Source organism: Ananas comosus, linkage group 24, assembly GCF_001540865.1.
Source record: "Ananas comosus cultivar F153 linkage group 24, ASM154086v1, whole genome shotgun sequence".
Lineage (NCBI taxonomy): Eukaryota > Viridiplantae > Streptophyta > Magnoliopsida > Poales > Bromeliaceae > Ananas > Ananas comosus.
Genome location: NC_033644.1, coordinates 5,287,445 through 5,297,546, shown reverse-complemented (window position 1 = coordinate 5,297,546; position 10,102 = coordinate 5,287,445). Strand labels below are relative to the sequence as shown.

General features: G+C 43.7%; 1 long non-coding RNA gene across 1 annotated transcript; it reads left to right on the top strand.

Annotated features, from left to right (window-relative positions):
• On the top strand, nucleotides 554–1,401 carry LOC109728850. The gene is made up of 4 exons (XR_002221139.1): nucleotides 554–678; nucleotides 752–933; nucleotides 1,031–1,136; nucleotides 1,224–1,401. It is a non-coding gene; the product is annotated as an uncharacterized LOC109728850 (long non-coding RNA).

Sequence of the window (10,102 nt, the reverse complement as noted above, 5' to 3'; positions counted from 1 at the left end):
TACTTAGGAATTAGAAGAAGCTATGCGTGAATCCTATCCTTATCTGTTCGATCAAGAGAACTAAGGTATGAATTTAAGTTTCGAGGACGAAACTATTTAAGGAGGGGAGATTGTAATATATCGAATTTCGATTTCGAGCTAATTGTGACTAAATTGATCACAATAATGCTAAAATGGGAATTAATTATTTTTAGATTAAATTGGTGGCTTTGTGAGGTTATTTGGCATGAATTGGAAGTGTGTGGATGGGTTCGGAAAGAATTACAATTGAGCAATGGGTTGCTAAAGAGGCTGCTGCCGGCTGCTAAAGAGGCTGCTGCCAGCTGCTGCCAGGGCAGAAAATGCATTGTGTACCGGTACACATTGATGGGTGTACCGGTACACAGCTGCGAAATTGCCAGGACTGCAATGCAGTTTTGTGGAATTGGAGGGTTTATGTGCAAATTTCCATCCTTATCACTTAACCCCTGCTGGCTGGAGTTTGTACACGTATTGGAGCTTTTCTCTCTCTCCTTTCTTTCATCTCTTTTCTTCTTCTTCTCTCTCTAGGCCAAGAAAGGGTTGAGGAAGTTGATGTTGGCAGCTTGGAGAGTTGTGGGCTGAGGAGAAAAACCTGGTCCAAACAGGGAATTCCTGCTGTTGGAGTTGCTGAACAACCTGGTACAGCATCTAATCAAGGTAAACTTGATTAGTATTTACTTCTAGATAGGCTAATTACTTTGGAGAGGATGTTTATATGGACTTCTTGCAGCTGGTAGCTTGATAGGTTGGGCTTGTTGATGCTGTCGAACAGGATATAGGGTGTGAGAGCAACCTGGTGGAGCTGCCGAGTTGGGAAGCCAGCTAAAGAAGCTTGGAAATTAAAGTTGATTAAGTCATGAAGGAGGTGGAGTTTCAGCTGAAGAGAAGAAATTGGAACTGAGAAGAATTTGAGTAAGTAAATACTCCTTCTTTGGCTTGAGAAGTAAAAATTGTGCTATGTATTCTAGAAGAATTACAAGTCACAAAGATTAACCCCTCACTGCTGCAGGAATTTTGGAAAAGAAAGAGAGAATTGGCGGACTGTGTTGGTGCTGCCAAATAGGGAGGATTAAACCGTTGAAGCTGAGAATAACTTGGTAGAATCCTAAATTAAGGTAAGATTGTTCTAGTATTGGATTATAGTCAAATTAGTTGCCTTAGAATGGATCAAATTAAGAAATTCCTGCTGTTTGAGCTGACAGCTCTGAGAAGTATGGTCGGATTGAGTGGCTGAGCAAGAAATCAGCAGAGAAAAGAACTCGAATTTAAGGTCGGCGACGCAGTAATTACGGTAGAAGCCAATTTGGCTCTAATTGCATTGAGTCGCGTGATATTGTTGTTGGCACCGTTTGAGACGTGGATTCTAGTTGTTGACACCACTACAGGTGGGTGGTGCTATCCGAAATCTTTGAATCCCCCTTTATGTCTATAATATTTCATTGAGCATATTATATATGACGTACTCGTATTCATGCATTATAGGGTAGTCAACAGTATATGGTCATGAAATGAATATCTGAATTTATGTTGTTGTAAAGCATATGAGAACATAGAGAACTTGTGAAAACTACACTATAAACATAGTAAACCCTATGAATGCATGGACTACACTATGACTAATGATTTGGTTAGCATTGAAAGTGAAATGATAAACTAGCATAAAGAGCTAGTTAGAGAAAAATGTGGCATTGTCATTTGCTAAATCCTCAAAGACAAGGATTGGATTATACTCACATTAGTCTATTGCTCGAGGAAGGTCGCTCCTCCTTGGGCGATGAGCTCCGGAGTTGTCATCAACTGGGTTGTAGCGGAATTCTCCCCAGTAGACAGTCCCGTCGGGTTGTAGCGGAATTCTCCCCGATAGTAGGGATTTGGTTGTGAGTTATAGTTAACCAAACGGTTAACTGAGATAATTCGGTAATGTTTATTAAAAGCATGCATGCATATTTATCAGTTATCATATATTGCTTCTTTCAGCTTTGTAGAGGCATTGTAGTAGTTACATGTTTTAGTTGGTTACTATTTGTTTACTTTCTTGCCTACATATGCCTGAATAGACCTAGTGGGTGAGTCGACGAGGTCGGCGGCCGAACCCACTGGAAACTTTTAGTAGTTCTCATACTACTAACCATACAGGTTCCAGCGCAGGCGGTGTGGCCGAGGATCGCGGCAAGAGCCCAGCAGCCTAGCTAGTGGACACCCGAGTTCTAGTGGTATACCATTTTGGGTTCATGTGATACATTTTGATGTACCGAGACTTATAAATGAATGTATAAAAGAGCATGTAAATAACTAAATGTTTCAGTTGTTCAGTTATGTATTGTTCAGTTTTAAAGTTTAAAATTACAGTGAATACATGTTTAGTTAAGTTCAGTTTCACTTGTTCCTGTTGCTTGCCCTCGTGCAAGCCATGTATATTGAAATGTTATCCTCGGAATTGTTTATTTCTTTATACATGTACTTGTTGTTGTTGAGCCTTGGGCGGACAGGAGAGGTTCTGTCCGTTCGGCGTTTGTGTGCGGGCTCGGATCGACCAAATTTCCGATAGCGGGACGTGACAGATTAAGTGGTATCAGAGCAAGTGATAAGTAAAAGTCTAGGATAACCTAGGGGACTTAGGATTGGAAGCCTAGGGACTAGGAACGCGAGTGACGTGAATTTAATGATAGCGAAAGTCAAACAATTGGGTTAGTTGTTAGTAAGTCTCTAATGTTAATTAGGGGCTGATCCAAGTGTTGTCTATATACAACTTAAGGAGTTATGTTGGTGGCCAACAACAAAATAAGGCGAGGGTTGAGTATAAATACGCTAGATTGCTTTCGCCTGATTGGTTTTGTTTTACTAATGTGAATGGTTCATTTCAGGAGAAATGCCACCGCGACGTGTGACGAGATCCACTCCAGCATCACCTTCTGGGGTGCCAGAGCAGTTTGGGTCTGATGAAGTTCAGGAGTTGCGTGCTCAGGTGAGCGCGTTAGTCGGGGCTATGCAGAGACAGGAGGAGCATATAAAGAGTTTACAGGATCTAATGTCACGATAGGCGACAACAGCAGCACCTGGGAGTCAGGATGTACCTGTATCTGAGGCGCCGACAACCGTGTCTCCTGTTCCGCCGACTGTTCCTCCTGTGGCTTCTGGGCCTTCTGTTGTAGATCCAGCCGTGGTAGAAGTCGAGCAAGTGCGATTTGTAAAGGTACTAGAGGCATTTATGCGGTTTATTCCGCCTATGTTTGACGGGAAAGAAGCGAATCCGTGGGTATTGGAGACGTGGTTTACAGCGATGGAGTCATTGTTTGAGGATATCTATACTTTAGAGAAGGACAAGGTTCCGTTGGCAGCGCACTGCTTTGAGAAGGATACTCAGATTTGGTGGCAAAAGGCCAAGAAGAAGCGGGCATCAAACTTATCATCGCTCACTTGGGAGGAATTTCGAGAGATGTTATTTATGGAGTACTTTCCCGACAGTGATAAAAGGAAAATGAATGAAGATTTCCGCAAGTTGAGATAGGAAAACCGTTCGATACGGCAGTACGAACGGGAATTTACTCATTTGGTGAACTGTGTGCCTGGTATGGTTCATACTGATCGAGATCGAGCAGAGTGCTTTGAGCGGGGGCTGCGACCTGATATATTCAAAGTAATCAATGCTTTGAAGTTAAAGACTTTTGAGGAAGTCCTAGATCGAGCTCTTTGGGTTGAGCGTGGAAATGCGATTGCGCGTGATGAACGCGAATCGTTTGAAAGGGAAAGAGAAAGGGAAAAAGAAAAGAAAAGGACCACTAGTGGTGCCAGGGGACAATCGAGCTCTAAACGGCCCCCTCGGTATTCACGTTCTCAGTCGAGATATCAGGGACCCTCGAGGTGTGTGATTTGTGGTGAGGGTCATTGACCGACAGCCTGTCCGCAACGTGGGGGAAGATGTTACAGGTGTGGACAGCCAGGACACCTGAGTCGGGAGTGCCCGACTGGACCATCGTCTACCCAGTCCACAGCTTCAGTTTAGTCACCTTTCAGACAGCGTGCGGGTCTCCCACCTGCTATGTCAGCGGACTCTCGTTTGTGCCGCGTCAGTATGAGACACCCCGACCTGCACCGAGTACCTGTATGGATGCACCTCGACCTGCACCGAGTGGTCGTGTATTTGCAGCCCAGGCAGAGGAGCCTGCAATGGTCGACGACGTTGTGGCAGGTATTGTTTTAATTTATGGCACTAGATCTCGTGCATTATTTTGACACAGGTGCATCGCATTCATTCATGAGTAGCTCATTTGCTAAGACGCATGATATTGAGATTTCGGATAGTGCGGATGCCTGGTGGGTGTATGCCCTTGAGCACACATTTAGTGTCTATGAGGTGTGTGCGGCGTGTCTAGTACAGGTTGGTGATTGGATTATGCCAGCAGATCTATTAGTGTTAAGCCGTATGAAAGGCTTTGACGTGATTCTTGGGATGATTGGCTTACAAAGTTCTATGCCACGATTGATTGCGAAAGTAAAATTATTACTTTTCGTGAACCCGGGCAAAAAGAAGTTGTGTATCGGGCATGCAAGAGTTCGCTCTTTGCGTTAACAGTATCAACGTCGAGAGCGAGAAAGTTGATTAGTAGTGGTTGTGCAGCTTATTTGGCAACAGTTGTGGAGACTCAAAAGGAACTTCCAGTACTTGGAGATATTCCAGTAGTTCGAGAGTTTCCTGACGTGTTTCCTGCGGAGTTACCGGGATTGCCACCGGACCTGGAGATTGAGTTCGTTATTGACTTAGTTTCTGGAACGGCGCCAATTTCGAAGGCTCCATACAGAATGGCACCAGTTGAGTTGAGGGAGCTAAAAGCTCAGTTGCAGGATTTGATGGATAAAGGCTTTGTGAAGCCTAGTGTGTCACCGTGGGGAGCTCTAGTGTTGTTTGTAAAGAAGAAAAACGGAACGCTTCGGTGTAATATACCGAAAATTCGGAAAATAAATGTCGAACTTTAGTCAAATTGACCAAAGTACGAGGACGGTACACTTCGGAAAGTCCGAAGGTGTTAAAATGGTCAAAAGTGAGTTACGGGAGGTTTTCGAGAGCTAAAGTTGTGAAATCTGCATTCTGCAGGTTTTCAGCTCTCGGGGACCGGTCCCTGGTGGGAGAGACCGGTCCCCGAACGCGTATGAAGTGAGACAGCCGAAAAAAATCGGCTAAGTCCTGAGAAACCAGCTCTCGGGAATCGGTCCCTGCTTGAGAGACCGGTCCCCGAGAGACCGGTCCCCCAAGGAGAGACCGGTTGCACTGCGCGCAGCAGCTCTGGCTGCGCTGGGACGACCTTCGGGAACCGGTCCCTGAAGGAGAGACCAGTCCCCGCCTGCGCGACAGCCCAGTCCACGCTGTGTGAAAGAGTAAAAGTTGAGGGGTTTATTAGCATTTTTGCAGCCCAATGGTTATGTATGAGGGACATGAGGGCTTTTCTCTCATTCCACTCCCTCTCACACTCTCTTCTCTCCCTCTCTCTCTCTAGAAGGCAAAGGAGAAGAAGAAGAAAGAAAAAAAGGAAGGAAAAGAAGGAAAAGAAGGTGAAGAAGAAGATCAAGAGGTGAAGCAACTTCATCTTCTTTCTCTCTAGAGCAAGAAAGGAGCAAGCTTAGAGGTAAGCTTTGCCCCTTCTCATGTTAAATCCCAAACTAGGGTTTGGATTAGAGTAAGGATGGTTTTTATAGAACTTTTAGAGTATTGGAAGCTTTTCTTTTGCTTCTTTAGAGATCAAGACCATGAAAATGGTGAAGCTTGAGGTGAGCTTCATCACCTCTCATGGTGAAACCCTAAGTAGGGTTTTGATTTGTCTAAAGATGGTTATAATTGACTTTTTAGAGTATATTGAAGCTACTTTTTCTTCCCAATGAGATCAAACCCTAGGTTTGATATATGTATTCGAGCTAGGGCACCAAATTGGGGCTTTTGCTGATGGGAATTTCTAAGTGCAATTGACCCTCTAGAAACCTAATTGGGGGTATTTCCGACGCGTTGGTGCTCTCGGATTAATGTTACGGAAAGCCAATGTAAAGTTATGGCCAAATAAGCCTAATTTGGCTTCGTTATGCCGCAGGTAAAGAACGAAGGGTCTAAAAATCCCAAGAAAATCATCGGAGCACCTTTGAAAGCCTACGAGGTGGGTGGTGCTTCTCAAACTCATTGAACTTCTCTCCATGCCTAATGTGTCATTCNGAACGCTATGCTTGTCTGGTTATTTGGTGACAGGTGTGCCTAGGTCTCAATGAGACAGGTGTTTGGTGGTGCTGGGAACATCGATCGCTAGGAAGGCAGCGATAAGGTCTCGTGGAGACAGGTGTCGGGCATCACCAATGGTTATTATCGCATATTGCGATTGGCAACCCTATGCACCAAGGGATGGACTTGCGAGGAGCATATGGTGGTCTGATGGTACCGGATTAAATTATTGAGGAGACAAAATTGTCGAGCTCAATTGTGTCGAGTTGAGATTCCATATTAGAGACATGATAAACTTGTCATACCTATGCTATGGATTACGCTTGCTTGCCATTGTGCTCATTCGTACATGCTTGTGAGGGTCGTGCCCCACAAGACGGCACTCCGGAGTTAGCCTAGCGACAGATTGCTCGCTTCTATACGAGACTGAGCGCCGAAGTGGATTGCCGTGGGTAATGTTGACTTCCACGGGGCCATTAGGCATGGCACGGGCTTGGACTTTACTACGTGTAAGTCTCTTGTTAATTGGGTTAATGTAAGTAATTTTAACCTTAGATGGACATAGTAGTAAAAATACTTTATGTCATTAGTTGAATAAACCTAGTAGTAAACATACTAGGAGGTTGACATCCCTGTTAGTTAGTAGTATAGTGACGGTACTAGTATGTTTACACTTTTGTTGGTGTAGGATGTTAGCTACATGATGTCATTATTTAATTAAACTATAATGATGATATTGGGCAAGAATCATGACATATAGATGCTCAAACTGATATCTGGCATGACTTATAGAACTTGCATATGATGAGTTAATGCATATGACATGTTAGAAAACATATCTTGTTGAGGCATGTTTATAGTTAATTCACTTTATTTATTGTTGCATTTACTTTGCTTATCTATTGTTGTTTACACATGCCTCAGTTGACCTAATGGTGTACTTCGCCACTCTCGGCGGCTTACCCACTAAGAACTATTATTTAATAGTTCTCACGCTCCTTTTATTGATAGTTTTTGTGCAGAGTCTTCCACAGCGGGAAAGGCTAGGGTTTCTGGCAAGGGGTCAACGGATAGCTAGAGCCTCCTCGATGTTAAATAGATGGAACCATACCAGCTTCTCTAGTCTAGTTCAGTGTTGTATTTTGGAACTTTGTGAAATGCACCTTGTACTTTATTTTTAAGTTGTAATAAGGTTTTATACTTACCGACCGTCCCTAGAGCAAGTGGCAAAGGGCTTGCTGGTTGATATCCGAGATCCAAGTTCGAATTCTAGTTGATTCACATTTCCAGCTAAGTTTATTTCTAAATGAAATAAACGAAGCGGGTAGCGTGCTACCTATCTCTCTCAAAAAAAAAAGGGTTTATACTTGTATAAGCTTATAAACTGTTAAGTTTTGCTCTGATTACCTGGTTAGAATATGGTGCTTTTGCTATGTTGACTGTAGACGCCTAGTGTACACTTGAGGTTGTGGTGTACACGGCGGGTATGTGCATGTGACCGATGAGCTTCCGCTGAAGTTCAAGGCGTGACATTAGTTCTTGAATGTTAGAAAAACATATGTTCCTATATTTTGACATATGTTGCATTTTAGTTCTTAAAGATTAAAAAAACATAATTTTGTCATAAATTTATCTTTTTAATTTTGCTTTGATAACATTAAGATATGTCAGACGTTTTTATATAGGAGGTAAAATAAATGATTTCATAAATAAATTAGGAACAAAAAGTAGTATTGAGTTGGAATGGTTTTAGAAGTGCTGAGTTGATGGTGCTTATAAATTTTGGATTCTTGGATCAATCCTTTTAACTATTGGATCAAAGTCAACAATTGTTGCTCATGCTTGGGCTTCATAATCCAAAGTTAATAGTATCAAGAGCTTAGTGATTTTAAAAGAGCCACACCTAGATTTCTAAATGTAAACTATTTGTTGAAATTTAGTGTGTAAACTACATAAAAATCCAAGAATAAGGACCAACTTGAAATATCCCAATAGTACACGACATATTCATAAATTTTACTCTAGTAGAAATGTTGCATTAATTAAAGAATTATGGCTAAATTACAGTAAAGCTTCCTGTCAAAATTTGATTTTTCACTTTCCCTCTTCGACTTTAAAAACCTACATTTTGCACCCTCGAAAATTAAAACATGTTCACAGAGGGGTGTGGTGTTAATTGTGATGAAAAAATAACCAAAATGTTCTCATTTTTTTCGTCTTCTTTCCAACCCTCTTTCATCCGCAGCCCTTTCTCCTCCCTTTTTTGCATCTTTCTTGACCCCAACTCTGACTATACTTGGTGTAGCACACTGGACCTTTGCAAATTGCGGAGTTCAAGTGTTTGATCTGTGTTCTGAGCTTTTCCACTTTTTCTGGAGGGTCGTAGACAGTGTTCCGACCTATGGCCCGCATCTCGAGAAACGAGGTTTAAAGCTTAGCGCTAAGGTCTCCAAAGAGAAGGACTTAGGCTGCTCTCAGGTTGGATTCTGTAGGTTTGTGTACCGGTACAATATTGAAGTTGTACTGGAACAGGAGGTTGTATTGGTACAACATTGGATTTGTACCGTGTTGAAGCATAAAATAAAAAGAAGGGAAGAAGAAGAAGAAAAAAAAAAAGAGAAAGAAAAAAAGTGGAAAGAGAGAAAATTTGAATAATGGTGTATGAGATGATCTATGCACTAGGTGCATGGAGAAAATTTGAGTTCAAATTTTGAATGTGGTGCGTAGGTTAATCCATGCACCAGGTACATAGATTACAGAAAGAAGGAAGAGAGAGAATGTTCTCGTAGGCATGCATGGGTATTACAAATAGCAAATTAATCATTTCCCTTTCATATATTTGCAAGATGCTCAACTTCAAACATATAATATTTTGTTATTTTAACTAAAGTATAATATAAGCAAAGTAAAAGGATTAATTTGTAATATTATACCCATGATCCCATAACCAAAATATCCTAACTTGCCACCTCTCCTACCTTTCCCATTAACCCCACTACACGCACGTCCTAAAAAAATAAAAATAAAAATAAAAGGAAAAATTCTAAGTAGTTTCAATTGGCCCCATAAATATCTCCCAATGAAAAAGGGAGAAGGCACTTTTTTTGAACTCTCAAACCCATCCCTAACAAATAATATTCTCTTCTCCATTGATGCCACAATCAAAGGTCTCTCTCTCTCCTAAAAAAAAAAAAAGAAAAAGAAAAGAGAAGAAGAAAAAAGATCTCTTTCTCTCTCTCTCTCTCTCTCTTTGAAATGAGCACCCACCAACAGTGGCCTTGGCCCACTGTCGCCCCGCCTCTTCCCTGAAGAAGTCCCATGCGCCGCTGAGACTGCTCCCTTCCTCGCCCGCGGCGTCCTCCCCCGTCGTCGGCAGCCGCGCGCCACCCACTAGTTCGGCCTTCGCCTCCTCGTGCACTGCGTCGGCGGCACCACCGCGTGCGCAACGCCCATTGAGGCCGCCCGCCTTGTCTTCGTGTGCTGCGTCGGCGGCATCGCCACGTGTGGGCGCATTGCCCGCCACGGCCTCGTCCTCCCCCGTCATCGGCAACCGCGATGGGCGACCCACGAGTTCGGCCTCCGCCTCCTCGACGCGCACCTCATCTTCTCCCTTTTTCACGCCGGAGACGCCGAGCGCCTCCGCCGAGCTCCACCGAGCTCCGCTGAGCGCCTCCGCCGAGCTCCACCGAGCTTCGCCGCGCCTCCGCCGAGCTCCACCGAGCTCCGCCTCGTCTTCTCCCTCTTCCATGCCGGAGACGCCGAGCGCCTCCGCCGAGCTCCACCGAGCTCCGCTGAGCGCCTTCGCCGAGCTCTACCGAGCTCCGCCGCGCCTCCGCCACGCCTCCGCCGAGCTCCACTGAGCTCCACCGCGTCTCCATAAGC